Source organism: Oncorhynchus nerka, unplaced genomic scaffold (genome assembly GCF_034236695.1).
Source record: "Oncorhynchus nerka isolate Pitt River unplaced genomic scaffold, Oner_Uvic_2.0 unplaced_scaffold_3769, whole genome shotgun sequence".
Lineage (NCBI taxonomy): Eukaryota > Metazoa > Chordata > Actinopteri > Salmoniformes > Salmonidae > Oncorhynchus > Oncorhynchus nerka.
In genome coordinates this window covers 3,172-20,204 of record NW_027037527.1, presented here as the reverse complement: position 1 = coordinate 20,204, position 17,033 = coordinate 3,172, and the positions used below count along the sequence as shown (strand labels likewise).

Here is a 17,033-nt window from a genome sequence, read left to right as displayed (position 1 = left end):
AGAGGGAGGCCGATGGGACAGGGTTAGGTAACCAACACAGAACACGATCAGACATTTTAAGGACAGAAATTCAATCATTCAGACCCAATTGTGGTCTTCTCTCCTGGTTCATCATGAATCATTACGGTCATCTTCCAAAACACCCTTTCACATGATGTCAGTTTCCAACGAAGTAGAAAACACTTGGCAGCACACCTCTTTACAGTAGAAACACAATGCTAGCTGAAGTAGTCCGTGACAAGGCTAAACACTTGGCAACGACCTCTTTACAGTAGAAACACAATGCTAGCTGGAAGTAGTCCGTGACAAGGCTAAACACTTGGCAACGCCAAGTCACCTCTTTACAGTAGAAACACAATGCTAACTGGAAGTAAAGGCTAAACACTTGGCAACGACCTCTTTACAGTAGAAACACAATGTAACTGGAAGTAGTCCGTGACAAGGCTAAACACTTGGCAACGACCTCTTTACAGTAGAAACACAATGCTAACTGGAAGTAGTCCGTGACAAAACACTTGGCAACGACCTCTTTACTTTAGTAGAAACACAATGCTAGCTGGAAGTAGTCCGCGACAAGGCTAAACACTTGGCAACGACCTCTTTACAGTAGAAACACAATGCTAGCTGGAAGTACTCCGTGACAAGGCTAAACACTTGGCAACGACCTCTTTACAGTAGAAACACAATGCTAACTGGAAGTAGTCCGTGACAAGGCTAAACACTTGGCAACGACCTCTTTACAGTAGAAACACAATGCTAGCTGGAATTCTTTCACTTTCATTACTTGCCAACTGTGTTAGAAAGACTGAATTATGAAAAAGTAAAATGGTAAATTCATCAGTGTAACAATCTAACGTTATAGCAGGTACACTGGTCTAGATATTCCTACAGTACAGTATACAGATACGTTTTATTATGCACAGCACACTTCTGGTATGATGGTGTTTATCTAGCTAGAACAATACAAACCTACATGTAGAAGAGCAGCTAGCTAGCCAGCAGCATTTCACTCACTTTAGTTTAGTTGTTTTCTCTTGTTATTAACTTATTGCAAGCCTTAATCATTTCACACCATACAGTTCATGTTAACTTAAGAGGTCTTAATTGCAAGTAGAGATAGTTGAATATTTCCACGTATTACAATCGTGAAGATAGAAGAGGCTTCGACAGAAGCTAGATGGTCAACAAATGTTATCAAATAGTTGACTTCAACTACGGAAAGAGATTAGCGTTCTGACTTCAACTACGGAAAGAGATTAGCGTTCTGACTTCAACTACGGAACGAGATTAGCGTTCTGACTTCAACTACGGAAAGTCAAAAAAGACTAATAAAGGAAAATAATAACCACAAATGTTTTCAAAAAATAAAACTTTGCTAGGATATTAGGGAACGTGTATTTGTTAGGCACGACTATAATATGGTGTAATACGCGATTAATTTAAAAACATTTACAGCTGCGTCATTATTACATTTTCCAAAACGCGTTTTGTACGGACGCCTCTGATTTGCCGTAGTTGTAGTTTGTTGGTTCAGAACTGAATCAGACACTGCTGAAATATAAGTGGAATAAACAGCTAGCTACATAATCATATCATGAGTCGATCGTACAATGACGAGTTACAATATTTGGACAAGATTGACAAGAACTGCTGGCGAATCAAGAAAGGATTCGTCCCAAATATGCAGGTGATTAGCTAAAACGAACTTATGTGGAATGAATTAACGTTAGCACATGTCCGTAGTTTGATAGCTTCAGACGTGGCTTGCTACTATCCAGCTTGACTCTGTTATTGTTGCTCTTGTCTTTTGTATGTAGATCAGGTGTAAGAGCGTAGTAGCTACGTAAGCTATCTAATTTAGCTAACCTAATATGGCGTATGGACTTTGACAGCTCATCAAATCCTTCCCATTTCATTCCAGGTGGAAGGAGTGTTTTACGTCAACGAGTCCCTGGAGAAGCTGATGTTTGAGGAGCTGCGTAACGCGTGTAAAGGAGGAGGTAGACAACAACAACAACATGATGATGCCATGTTAACAGACAAGCTCCTGTATTGTTTTCCCCGTTGATTTGACTGATTTGGTTGTTGTTGTTGTTATTGTCCTCAGGTTTTGGTGGGTTTCTCCCTGCCATGAAACAGATTGGAAACGTTGCAGCTCTACCGGGTATAGTCCATGTAAGTAGATGTCTGGTCCGGATCAGTCCTTAACATAAGTCAGTGGAGATGACGCTGACAACCGTTATCTAACCAGCTATAAACTGACATATTGACACATTTACATTTAAGTCATTTAGCAGACGCTCTTATCCAGAGCGACTTACAAATTGGTGCATTCACCTTATGACATCCAGTGGAGCAGCCACTTTACAATAGTGCATCTAAATCTTTTAAGGGGGTGAGAAGGATTACTTTATCCTATCCTAGGTATTCCTGAAGAGGGGGTTTCAGGTGTCTCCGGAGGTGGTGATTGACTCCTTGTCACAGGCGTCGTGAGGCTTTGTTCCACCATTGGGGGGCCAGAGCAGCCTTTTGACTGGGCTGAGCGGGAACTGTTTCCTCAGTGGTAGGGAGGCGAGGGCCAGAGGTGGATGAGCGCTTGTGCCCTTGTTTGGAGTGTAGGGCCTGATCAGAGCCTGGAGGTACTGAGGTGCCGTTCCCCTCACAGCTCCGTAGGCAAGCACCATGGTTGTAGCGGATGCGAGCTTCAGCTGGAAGCCAGTGGAGAGAGCGGAGGAGCGGGGTGACGTGAGAGACGGGCTCCGAGGCGTTCTGGATGAGTTGTAGGGTTTAATGGCACAGGCAGGAACTTGGGAGAAGGTTGAACACAGCCTGGAAGCTTCGTAGCCTTTAATGGCACAGGCAGGAGGCCAGCCAACAGCGAGTTGCAGTAATCCAGACAGATGACAAGTGCCTGGATTAGGACCTGCGCCGCTTCCTGTGTGAGGCAGGGTCTACTCTGCGGATGTTGTAGAGCATGAACCTACACACAGGGCCACCGCCTTGATGTTAGTTGAGACGACAGGGTGTTGTCAGGATCACGCCAAGGTTCTTAGCGCTCTGGGAGGAGGACACAGTGGAGTTGTCAGCCGTGATGGCGAGATCATGGAGCCAGTCCCTTCCCAGGAGGAAGAGCAGCTCCGTCTTGCCGAGGTTCAGCATATTGGTGATCCGTCATCCACTGATATGTCTGCCAGACATGCAGAGATGCGATTCGCCACCTGGTCATCAGAAGGGGAAAGGAAGATTAATTGTGTGTCACTGCATAGCAATGATAGGAGGACCATGTGAGGTTATCCCAGAGCCATAATGACTTGGTGTCACGAGAATAAGAGGGCCTAGAACAGGCCTGACACATAATTAGCCTTGTCAGCACGTGGAGGCTGTTTCTCGCCACATAATTAGCCTTGTCACAGGAGGACCCAGACACAGAATTAGCCTTTGTCACCAGACTAAGAGGAGTTTCTCCCAGACACAGAGCCGCCTTGTCACAGAGGAAGAGGCTGTTTCCAGACAAGGCAGCCGAGCCTTGAGACAGACTAAGAGCTTTCTGCAGCGCCTCCGTGATACAGAGAAGAGCAGTCTAGTTGAATGACTCTTGAAACAGACTGACTGATTTGGATCAAGAAGGTCATTCTGAGTCACAGACTAAGAGGCTGGCCAAGGAGACACAGAATTTTGGAGGGAAAAGACTAAGAGGGATTCTGGTCTGTAGTTGTTGACATCGGAGGGATCGAGGCTGGTTTTTCAGACACATAACTAGCTCTCTTGAAGACGGAGGCGTTTCCAGCGGTCAGGGATGAGTTGAGCCTTGTCACAGACTCGGAAATGTTTCTCCCAGGTAATTAGCCTTGTCACAGACTAAGAGGCTGTTTCCCCCAGACACATAATTAGCCTTGTCACAGACTGGAGGCTGTTTCTCCCAGACACAGAATTAGCCTTGTCACAGGGACTAGAGAGGCTGTTTCTTTGACTTAGCAACACATAATTAGTCTTGTCAAAATGAGACTAGAGGGAGGAGGGGGAGGGGGAGGGGGGATTCAGAGGAGGAGAAGGTGGCAAAAGAGCTTCCTGTTTAGAGGCAGATGCTTGGAATTTAGCCTGGTCACAGAAAGTGGCTTTTCCAGACACAGGAAAATGTAGAGAGGTCACAGACTGAAAGGCTGTTTCTCCCAGACACAGATTTAGCCTTTTCACAGACTAAGAGGCTGTTTCCCCCTGTTCTGTGAGCTAGCCTTGTCACAGACTAAGAGGACTGTTTCTCCCAGACACATAATTAGCCTCAAAGGATGCAGAAAGACTAAGAGGAGGGTTGAGGAGGCAGACACAGAATTGGAGCCTTGTCACAGACTAAGAGTGTTTCCCCAGACACATTTAGCCTTGTCACAGACTAAGAGGCTGTTTCCCATCAGACACATAATTAGCCTTGTCACAGACTAAGAGGCTGTTTCCCCAGACACATAATTAGCCTTGTCACAGACTGAGGCTGTTTCCCAGACACATATTTAGCCTTGTCATGAGACTAAGAGGCTGTTTCCCCAGGACACATAATTGAGTCACAGACTTGGAGGAGTTTCCCCCAGACACATGAGGTAGCCTTGTCACAGAAGAGGCTGTTTCCCCCAGACACATAGCGTATTGCCTTGTCACAGACTAGGGCTGTTTGAGACACATAATTAGAGAGTCACAGACTAGAGAGGCTGTTTCCCCCAGACACATAATTAGCCTTGTCACAGACTAAGAGGGATGTTTCCCCCAGACACATAAGGTTCGCCTTGTCAGGACAAGGGGCTGTTTCAAGGATCAAGCATAATTAGCCTTGTCACAGACTAAGAGGATGTTTCTTGAGACACATAATTAGCCTTGTCACAGACTAATTCAAAGCTAGTTTCCTCCCAGACACATAATTACCACTTGTCACAGACTAAGAGGATGTTTCCCACCAGACACATAATTAGGTTGTCACAGACTAAGAGGCTGTTTCTCCCAGACACATAATTAGCCTTGTCTACAGACTGAGGCTGATCCATGTTTAGCAGACTAAGAGGCTGTTTCCCCCAGACACATAATTAGCCTTGTCACAGACTAAGAGGCTGTTTCCCCCAGACAGTTCATAATTAGCCTTGTCACAGACTAAGAGGCTGTTTCTCCCAGACACGATTTAGCCTTGTCACAGACTAAGAGGCTGTTTCCCCAGACACATAATTAGCCTTGTCACAGACTAAGAGGCTGTTTCCCTCAGACACATAATTAGCCTTGTCACAGACTAAGAGGCTGTTTCAGAAAGACAGCATATGTAGCCTTGTCACAGACTAAAATGTTTCTCATGACACATAATACTAGCCTTGTCACAGACTGAGGCTTGTTGACTTTGGTAGGCCTTGTCACAGACTAAGAGGCTGTTTCTCCCAGGGACATAGCTGGCTAGCCTTGTCACAGACTAAGAGGCTGTTTCCCCCAGACACATAATTAGCTTGCAGTCACAATAGCTGGCTAGAACACCTAAAATAGCTCTTGACACAGACTACAGGGCTGTTTCTTTGACACATAATTAGCCTTGTCACAGACTAAGAGGCTGTTTCTCCCAGACACATAAAAACCGCTTAGCCTTGTCACAGACTAAGAGGCTGTTTCCCCCAGACACATAATTAGCCTTGTCACAGACTAAGAGGCTGTTTCTGGCTGTTGGCTAGACACATAATTAGCCTTGTCACAGACTAAGAGGCTGTTTCCCCAGACACATAATTAGCCTTGTCACAGACTAAGAGGCTGTTTAGACACATCCCTTGTCACAGACTGAGGCTGTTTCCAGACACATAATTAGCCTTGTCACAGACTAAGAGGCTGTTTCTCCCAGACACATAATTAGCCTTGTCACAGACTAAGAGGCTGTTTCTCCCAGACACATAATTAGCCTTGTCACAGACTAAGAGGCTGTTTCTCCCCAGACACATAATTAGCCTTGTCACAGACTAAGAGGCTGTTTCCCCAGACACATAATTAGCCTTGTCACAGACTAAGAGGCTGTTTCCCCCAGACACATAATTAGCCTTGTCACAGACTAAGAGGCTGTTTCCCCAGACACATAATTAGCCTTGTCACAGACTAAGAGGCTGTTTCCCCAGACACATAATTAGCCTTGTCACAGACTAAGAGGCTGTTTCCCCAGACAAATAATTAGCCTTGTCACAGACTAAGAGGCTGTTTCCCCAGACACATAATTAGCCTTGTCACAGACTAAGAGGCTGTTTCCCCAGACACATAATTAGCCTTGTCACAGACTAAGAGGCTGTTTCCCCCAGACACATAATTAGCCTTGTCACAGACTAAGAGAGACACATAAGCCTTGTCACAGACTAAGAGGCTGTTTCTCCCAGACACATAATTAGCCTTGTCACAGACTAAGAGGCTGTTTCTCCCCAGACACATAATTAGCCTTGTCACAGACTAAGAGGCTGTTTCCCCCAGACACATAATTAGCCTTGTCACAGACTAAGAGGCTGTTTCCCCCAGACACATAATTAGCCTTGTCACAGACTAAGAGGCTGTTTCCCCAGACACATAATTAGCCTTGTCACAGACTAAGAGGCTGTTTCTCCCAGACACATAATTAGCCTTGTCACAGACTAAGAGGCTGTTTCCCCAGACACATAATTAGCCTTGTCACAGACTAAGAGGCTGTTTCCCCCAGACACATAATTAGCCTTGTCACAGACTAAGAGGCTGTTTCCCCAGACACATAATTAGCCTTGTCACAGACTAAGAGGCTGTTTCCCCCAGACACATAATTAGCCTTGTCACAGACTAAGAGGCTGTTTCCCCAGACACATAATTAGCCTTGTCACAGACTAAGAGGCTGTTTCTCCCAGACACATAATTAGCCTTGTCACAGACTAAGAGGCTGTTTCTCCCAGACACATAATTAGCCTTGTCACAGACTAAGAGGCTGTTTCTCCCAGACACATAATTAGCCTTGTCACAGACTAAGAGGCTGTTTCCCCAGACACATAATTAGCCTTGTCACAGACTAAGAGGCTGTTTCCCCCAGACACATAATTAGCCTTGTCACAGACTAAGAGGCTGTTTCCCCCAGACACATAATTAGCCTTGTCACAGACTAAGAGGCTGTTTCTCCCAGACACATAATTAGCCTTGTCACAGACTAAGAGGCTGTTTCTCCCAGACACATAATTAGCCTTGTCACAGACTAAGAGGCTGTTTCCCCAGACACATATTTAGCCTTGTCACAGACTAAGAGGCTGTTTCTCCCAGACACATAATTAGCCTTGTCACAGACTAAGAGGCTGTTTCTCCCAGACACATAATTAGCCTTGTCACAGACTAAGAGGCTGTTTCCCCCAGACACATAATTAGCCTTGTCACAGACTAAGAGGCTGTTTCCCCCAGACACATAATTAGCCTTGTCACAGACTAAGAGGCTGTTTCCCCAGACACATATTTAGCCTTGTCACAGACTAAGAGGCTGTTTCTCCCAGACACATAATTAGCCTTGTCACAGACTAAGAGGCTGTTTCTCCCAGACACATAATTAGCCTTGTCACAGACTAAGAGGCTGTTTCTCCCAGACACATAATTAGCCTTGTCACAGACTAAGAGGCTGTTTCTCCCAGACACATAATTAGCCTTGTCACAGACTAAGAGGCTGTTTCTCCCAGACACATAATTAGCCTTGTCACAGACTAAGAGGCTGTTTCCCCCAGACACATAATTAGCCTTGTCACAGACTAAGAGGCTGTTTCTCCCAGACACATAATTAGCCTTGTCACAGACTAAGAGGCTGTTTCTCCCAGACACATAATTAGCCTTGTCACAGACTAAGAGGCTGTTTCTCCCAGACACATAATTAGCCTTGTCACAGACTAAGAGGCTGTTTCCCCCAGACACATAATTAGCCTTGTCACAGACTAAGAGGCTGTTTCCCCCAGACACATATTTAGCCTTGTCACAGACTAAGAGGCTGTTTCTCCCAGACACATAATTAGCCTTGTCACAGACTAAGAGGCTGTTTCTCCCAGACACATAATTAGCCTTGTCACAGACTAAGAGGCTGTTTCCCCAGACACATAATTAGCCTTGTCACAGACTAGAGGCTGTTTCCCCAGACACATAATTAGCCTTGTCACAGACTAAGAGGCTGTTTCTCCCAGACACATATTTAGCCTTGTCACAGACTAAGAGGCTGTTTCTCCCAGACACATAATTAGCCTTGTCACAGACTAAGAGGCTGTTTCCCCCAGACACATAATTAGCCTTGTCACAGACTAAGAGGCTGTTTCCCCCAGACACATAATTAGCCTTGTCACAGACTAAGAGGCTGTTTCCCCCAGACACATAATTAGCCTTGTCACAGACTAAGAGGCTGTTTCCCCCAGACACATAATTAGCCTTGTCACAGGCTGTTTCTCCCAGACACATAATTAGCCTTGTCACAGACTAAGAGGCTGTTTCCCCAGACACATAATTAGCCTTGTCACAGACTAAGAGGCTGTTTCTCCCAGACACATATTTAGCCTTGTCACAGACTAAGAGGCTGTTTCCCCAGACACATAATTAGCCTTGTCACAGACTAAGAGGCTGTTTCCCCCAGACACATATTTAGCCTTGTCACAGACTAAGAGGCTGTTTCTCCCAGACACATAATTAGCCTTGTCACAGACTAAGAGGCTGTTTCCCCAGACACATAATTAGCCTTGTCACAGACTAAGAGGCTGTTTCCCCACGACACATAATTAGCCTTGTCACAGACTAAGAGGCTGTTTCTCCCAGACACATAATTAGCCTTGTCACAGACTAAGAGGCTGTTTCTCCCAGACACATAATTAGCCTTGTCACAGACTAAGAGGCTGTTTCCCCCAGACACATATTTAGCCTTGTCACAGACTAAGAGGCTGTTTCTCCCAGACACATATTTAGCCTTGTCACAGACTAAGAGGCTGTTTCCCCCAGACACATAATTAGCCTTGTCACAGACTAAGAGGCTGTTTCTCCCAGACACATAATTAGCCTTGTCACAGACTAAGAGGCTGTTTCCCCCAGACACATAATTAGCCTTGTCACAGACTAAGAGGCTGTTTCCCCCAGACACATAATTAGCCTTGTCACAGACTAAGAGGCTGTTTCTCCCAGACACATAATTAGCCTTGTCACAGACTAAGAGGCTGTTTCCCCCAGACACATAATTAGCCTTGTCACAGACTAAGAGGCTGTTTCCCCCAGACACATAATTAGCCTTGTCACAGACTAAGAGGCTGTTTCCCCCAGACACATAATTAGCCTTGTCACAGACTAAGAGGCTGTTTCCCCCAGACACATAATTAGCCTTGTCACAGACTAAGAGGCTGTTTCCCCAGACACATAATTAGCCTTGTCACAGACTAAGAGGCTGTTTCTCCCAGACACATAATTAGCCTTGTCACAGACTAAGAGGCTGTTTCCCCAGACACATAATTAGCCTTGTCACAGACTAAGAGGCTGTTTCCCCAGACACATAATTAGCCTTGTCACAGACTAAGAGGCTGTTTCCCCAGACACATAATTAGCCTTGTCACAGACTAAGAGGCTGTTTCTCCCAGACACATAATTAGCCTTGTCACAGACTAAGAGGCTGTTTCTCCCAGACACATAATTAGCCTTGTCACAGACTAAGAGGCTGTTTCCCCCAGACACATAATTAGCCTTGTCACAGACTAAGAGGCTGTTTCCCCCAGACACATAATTAGCCTTGTCACAGACTAAGAGGCTGTTTCCCCCAGACACATAATTAGCCTTGTCACAGACTGAGGCTGTTTCTCCCAGACACATAATTAGCCTTGTCACAGACTAAGAGGCTGTTTCTCCCAGACACATAATTAGCCTTGTCACAGACTAAGAGGCTGTTTCCCCCAGACACATAATTAGCCTTGTCACAGACTAAGAGGCTGTTTCTCCCAGACACATAATTAGCCTTGTCACAGACTAAGAGGCTGTTTCCCCCAGACACATATTTAGCCTTGTCACAGACTAAGAGGCTGTTTCCCCCAGACACATAATTAGCCTTGTCACAGACTAAGAGGCTGTTTCTCCCAGACACATAATTAGCCTTGTCACAGACTAAGAGGCTGTTTCTCCCAGACACATATTTAGCCTTGTCACAGACTAAGAGGCTGTTTCCCCAGACACATAATTAGCCTTGTCACAGACTAAGAGGCTGTTTCTCCCAGACACATAATTAGCCTTGTCACAGACTAAGAGGCTGTTTCTCCCAGACACATATTTAGCCTTGTCACAGACTAAGAGGCTGTTTCTGTTGTCACAGACTAAGAGGCAGACACATAATTAGCCTTGTCACAGACTAAGAGGCTGTTTCCCCAGACACATAATTAGCCTTGTCACAGACTAGGCTGTTTCTCCCAGACACATAATTAGCCTTGTCACAGACTAAGAGGCTGTTTCCCCCAGACACATAATTAGCCTTGTCACAGACTAAGAGGCTGTTTCTCCCCAGACACATAATTAGCCTTGTCACAGACTAAGAGGCTGTTTCCCCAGACACATAATTAGCCTTGTCACAGACTAAGAGGCTGTTTCCCCCAGACACATAATTAGCCTTGTCACAGACTAAGAGGCTGTTTCCCCCAGACACATAATTAGCCTTGTCACAGACTAAGAGGCTGTTTCTAATTAGCCTTGTCACAGACTACACATAATTAGCCTTGTCACAGACTAAGAGGCTGTTTCTCCCAGACATTTAGCCTTGTCACAGACTAAGAGGCTGTTTCCCCCAGACACATAATTAGCCTTGTCACAGACTAAGAGGCTGTTTCTCCCAGACACATAATTAGCCTTGTCACAGACTAAGAGGCTGTTTCCCCCAGACACATAATTAGCCTTGTCACAGACTAAGAGGCTGTTTCCCCCAGACACATAATTAGCCTTGTCACAGACTAAGAGGCTGTTTCTCCCAGACACATAATTAGCCTTGTCACAGACTAAGAGGCTGTTTCTCCCAGACACATATTTAGCCTTGTCACAGACTAAGAGGCTGTTTCTCCCAGACACATATTTAGCCTTGTCACAGACTAAGAGGCTGTTTCTCCCAGACACATAATTAGCCTTGTAAGAGGCTGTTTCTCCCAGACACATAAGAGACTAAGAGGCTGTTTCCCCAGACACATAATTAGCCTTGTCACAGACTAAGAGGCTGTTTCCCAGACACATAATTAGCCTTGTCACAGACTAAGAGGCTGTTTCCCCAGACACATATTTAGCCTTGTCACAGACTAAGGGCTGTTTCCCCAGACACATATTTAGCCTTGTCACAGACTAAGAGGCTGTTTCCCCCAGACACATAATTAGCCTTGTCACAGACTAAGAGGCTGTTTCCCCCAGACACATAATTAGCCTTGTCACAGACTAAGAGGCTGTTTCCCCCAGACACATAATTAGCCTTGTCACAGACTAAGAGGCTGTTTCCCCCAGACACATAATTAGCCTTGTCACAGACTAAGAGGCTGTTTCCCCCAGACACAGAATTAGCCTTGTCACAGACTAAGAGGCTGTTTCTCCCAGACACATAATTAGCCTTGTCACAGACTAAGGGCTGTTTCCCCAGACACATAATTAGCCTTGTCACAGACTAAGAGGCTGTTTCCAGACACATAATTAGCCTTGTCACAGACTGAGGCTGTTTCTCCCCAGACACATAATTAGCCTTGTCACAGACTAAGAGGCTGTTTCCCCCAGACACATATTTAGCCTTGTCACAGACTAAGAGGCTGTTTCTCCCAGACACATAATTAGCCTTGTCACAGACTAAGAAGCCCTTTCAATGGAGATTCTCCAATGAGTTTGCTTGTCAGTCCAGGAGTTCTCTTAACCTGTGTCCAGGAAACAAGGCCTAATAGTGTCCCCAAACCTCTCTCTCTCCCTCAGAAGTCCTTCGGCCTGCCAGACTGCCACTCAGGGTATGGGTTCGCCATCGGAAACATGGCCTAATAGTGTCCCCAAACCTCTCTCTCTCCCTCAGAAGTCCTTCGGCCTGCCAGACTGCCACTCAGGGTATGGGTTCGCCATCGGAAACATGGCCTAATAGTGTCCCCAAACCTCCCTCTCTCTCTCCCTCAGAAGTCCATCGGCCTGCCAGACTGCCACTCAGGGTATGGGTTCGCCATTGGAAACATGGCTGCCTTCGACATGAGCGACCCCAACGCTGTCGTATCCCCAGGTACAGAGGATACACACAGTCCAACAGGCTGTCCTGTCTAATCTCCTGTGTGGGTTTTGACATTAACCGTGTGTGTGTGTGTGTGTGTGAGCTAGGTGGTGTGGGGTTTGACATTAACCGTGTGTGTGTGCGTGTGTGTGTGTGTGTGTGAGCTAGGTGGTGTGGGGTTTTATATTAACTGTGGTGTGTGTGTGTGTGTGTGAGCTAGGTGGTGTGGGGTTTGATATTAACTGTGGAGTGCGTGTGTGCATGTGTGTGTGTGTGTGTGTGTGTGTGAGCTAGGTGGTGTGGGGTTTGATATTAACTGTGGAGTGTGTGTGTGTGTGTGTGTGTGTGTGTGTGTGTGTGTGAGCTAGGTGGTGGGGGTTTGATATTAACTGTGGAGTGCGTGCGTGTGTGTGTGTGTGTGTGTGTGTGTGTGTGGTGTGGGCTGATATTAGGTGGAGTGGTGGTTTGATGTGTGTGTGTGTGTGTGTGTGTGTGTGTGTGTGTGAGCTAGGTGGTGTGGGGTTTGATATTAACTGTGGTGTGTGTGTGTGTGTGTGTGTAGGTGGTGTGTGGTTTGATATTAACTGTGGAGTGTGTGTGTGTGTGTGTGTGTGTGTGTGTGAGCTAGGTGGTGTGGGGTTTGACATTAACCGTGTGTGTGTGTGTGTGTGTGCTAGGTGGTGGGGTTTGATATTAACTGTGGAGTGTGTGTGTGTGTGTAGGTGGTGTGGGGTTTGATATTAACTGTGGAGTGGTGTGTGTGTGTGTGTGTGTGTAGGTGGTGGGGTTTGATATTAACTGTGGAGTGGTGTGTGTGTGTGTGTGTGTAGGTGGTGTGGGGTTTGATATTAACTGTGGTGTGTGTGTAGGTGGTGTGGGGTTTGATATTAACTGTGTGTGTGTGTGTGTGTGTGTAGGTGGTGTGGGGTTTGATATTAACTGTGGAGTGCGTCTACTAAGGACCAACCTAGACGAGGGAGACGTCCAGCCTGTCAAGGAGCAGCTGGCTCAGGCCCTGTTTGACCACATCCCTGTAGGAGTCGGCTCCAAGGAGTCATCCCTATGACCGCCAAGTAAGGAGGCACCAATACACCAATACCCTGCTGTCTGCAGGCACCAATACCCCAATGCCCTGCTGTCTGCAGGCACCAATACACAATACCCTGTCTACAGACACCAATACCCCAATACCCTGTCTGCAGGCACCAATACACCAATACCCTGCTGTCTGCAGGCACCAATACACCAACACCCTGCTGTCTGCAGGCACCCAATACCCCTGCTGTCTGCAGGCACCAATACACCAATACCCTGCTGTCTGCAGGCACCAATACACCAACACCCTGCTGTCTGCAGGCACCAGCCACCCCTGCCTCTGCAGACACCAATACACTTAATACCCTGCTGTCTGCAGACACCAATACACCAATACCTGCTGTCTGCAGACACCAATACACCAATACCCTGCTGTCTGCAGGACACCAATACACCAATGCCCTGATGTCTACAGACACCAATACCCTGGCAGACACCAATACACAATACCCTGCTGTCTGCAGGCACCACCAATGCCCTGCTGTCTGCAGGCACCAATAAATATCCTGCTGTCTGCAGACACCAATACACCAATACCCTGCTGTCTGCAGGCACCAATACACCAATACCCTGCTGTCTGCAGGCACCAATACACCAATACCCCTGTCTGCAGGCACCAATACACAAATATCCTGCTGTCTGCAGGCACCAATACACCAATACCCTGCTGTCTACAGACACCAATACCCTGCTGTCTACAGGCACCAATATTGACCAATACCCTGCTGTCTGCAGGCACCAATACACCAACACCCTGCTGTCTGCAGGCACCAATACACCAATACCCTGCTGTCTACAGACACCCACATACCCTGCTGTCTGCAGGCACACCATCACCCTGCTGTCTGCAGACACCAATACCCTGCTGTCTGCAGACACCAATACCCTGCTGTCTGCAGGCACCAATACACCAATAACCTGCTAACTGCAGGCACCAATACCCTGCTTGTCTGCAGACACCAATACACCAATACCCTGCTGTCTGCAGACACCAATACACCAACACCCTGCTCTCTGCAGGCACCAATACACCAACACCCTGCTGTCTGCAGGCACCAATACACCAATACCCTGCTGTCTACAGACACCAATACCCTGCTGTCTACAGGCACACCAATACCCTGCTGTCTACAGGCACCAATACACCAATACCCTGCTAATCTACAGGCACCAATACACTAATACCCTGCTGTCTGCAGATTAATTGCCAATGCCACTGCTGTCTGCAGGCACCAATACACCAACACCCCGCCTGCAGGCACCAATACACCAATACCCTGCTTTTTGCAGGCACCAATACACCAATACCCTGCCGTCTGCAGACACCAATACCTGCTGTCTACAGACACCAATACACCAATAACTCCAAGGTCTGCAGGCACCAATGCCCTGCTGTCTGCAGACACCAATACCCTGCTGTCTGCAGGCACCACACCAACACCCTGCTGTCTGCAGGCACCAATACCCTGCTGTCTGCAGGCACAATACACCAATACCCTGCTGTCTGCAGGCACCAATACACCAATACCCTGCCGTCTAGACACCAATACCCTGGCTGTCTGCAGGCACCAATACACAATACCCTGCTGTCTACAGGCACCAATACCCTACTGCTCTACCAATACCCTGCTGTCTGCAGACACCAATACCTGCTGTCCGCAGGCACCAATACCCTGCTGTCTGCAAATACCCTGCTGCAGGCACCAATACACCAATACCCTGCTGTCTGCAGGCACCAATAGACACCAATACCCTGCTTTTGCAGGCACCAATACACCAATACCCTGCTGTCTGCAGGCACCAATACACCAATACCCTGCCTCTGCAGACACCAATACCCCTGCTGTCTGCAGGCACCAATACCCTGCTGTCTGCAGGCACTAATACCCTGCTGTCTGCAGGCACCAATACACCAATACCCTGCTGTCTGCAGGCACCAATACCCTGCTGTCTGCGGCCAATACCCTGCTGTCTGCAGGCACCAATACACCAATAATTCTGCTGTCTGCAGACACAATACCCTGCTGTCTGCAGGCACCAATACCCTGCTGTCTGCAGGCACCAATACACCAATACCCTGCTGTCTGCAGGCACCAATACCCTGCCTCTGCAGACACTAATACCTCTGCTGTCTGGAACACCAATACACCAATACCATAGCTGTCTGCAGGCACCAATACCCTGGCTGTCTACAGACACCAATACCCTGCTGTCTACAGGCACCCAGCCACCCAATACCCTGCTGTCTGCAGGCACCAATACACCAATACCCTGCTGTCTACAGACACCCAATACCCTGCTGTCTATGTGACACTCAATACCCAGCTGTCTGCAGACACCAATACCCTGCTGTCTACCGACACCAATACACCAATACTGGTCCCTGAGAGAAGGCTGTCTGTTACAGGGATCTAGAGTGGAGGCTCTAGAGATGGGAGGGGACTGGTCCCTGAGAGAAGGCTGTCTATAGACTGATAACCTGGTGTCTGTTACAGGGATCTAGGAGGAGGCTCTAGAGATGGGGGGGACTGGTCCCTGACAGAAGGCTGTCTGTTACAGGATCTAGAGGAGGCTCTAGAGATGGGAGGGGACTGGTCCCTGACAGAAGGCTGTCTGTTACAGGGATCTAGAGGAGGCTTTAGAGATGGGAGGGACTGGTCCCTGAGAGAAGGCTGTCTGTTACAGGATCTAGAGGAGGCTCTAGAGATGGGAGGACTGGTCCCCTGAGAGAAGGCTGTCTATAGACTGATAACCTGGTGTCTGTTACAGGGATCTAGAGGAGGCTCTAGAGATGGGAGTGGACTGGTCCCTCAGAGAAGGCTATGCCTGGGCAGAGGATAAGGAGCACTGTGAGGAGTATGGCAGGATGCTGCAGGCCGACCCCAACAAGGTCTCCTCCAAGGCCAAGAAGAGAGGCCTGCCTCAGGTAACACCACTCCCTAACTAACCCTGACCCCTGACCCAACAACAAGGTCTCCCTCCAAGACCAAAGAAGAGAGAGGCCTGCCTCAGGTAACACCACTCTAAGTAACCCTGGACCCCAACAAGGTCCCTCCAAGACCAAGAAGAGAGCCTGCCTCAGGTAACACCACTCCCTAACTAACCTGACCCCTGACCCCCAACAAGGTCTCCTCCAAGGCCAAGAAGAGAGGCCTGCCTAACGCCACTCCCTAACCTATAATGACCTGTCCTTATTCCAGCTGGGTACTCTGGGGCAGAGAACCACTACGCTGAGATCTATAATGACCTGTCCTTAGCTGGGTACTCTGGGGGCAGGGAACCACTATGCTGAGATCCAGGTGGTGGATGAGATCTATAATGACCTGTCCTTATTCCAGCTGGGTACTCTGGGGGCAGGGAACCACTACGCTGAGATCCAGGTGGTGGATGAGTCTATAATGACCTGTCCTTATTCCAGCTGGGTACTCTGGGGGCAGGGAACCACTACGCAGAGATCTATAATGACCTGTCCTTATTCCAGCTGGGTACTCTGGGGGCAGGAACCACTACGCTGAGATCCAGGTGGTGGATGAGCTCTATAATGACCTGTCCTTATTCCAGCTGGGTACTTGGGGCAGGGAACCACTACGCTGAGATCCAGGTGGTGGATGAGATCTATAATGACCTGTCCTTTATTCCAGCTGGGTACTCTGGGGGCAGGGAACCACTCAGAGATCTATAATGACCTGTCCTTATTCCAGCTGGGTACTCTGGGGGCAGGGAACCACTA

At 47.7% G+C, this 17,033-nt stretch overlaps 1 pseudogene; it reads left to right on the top strand.

Moving 5' to 3' along the window:
* Positions 1-1,499: 1,499 nt before the first annotated feature.
* Positions 1,500-16,818, top strand: LOC135566682 (RNA-splicing ligase RtcB homolog; annotated as a pseudogene).
* Positions 16,819-17,033: the final 215 nt, after the last annotated feature.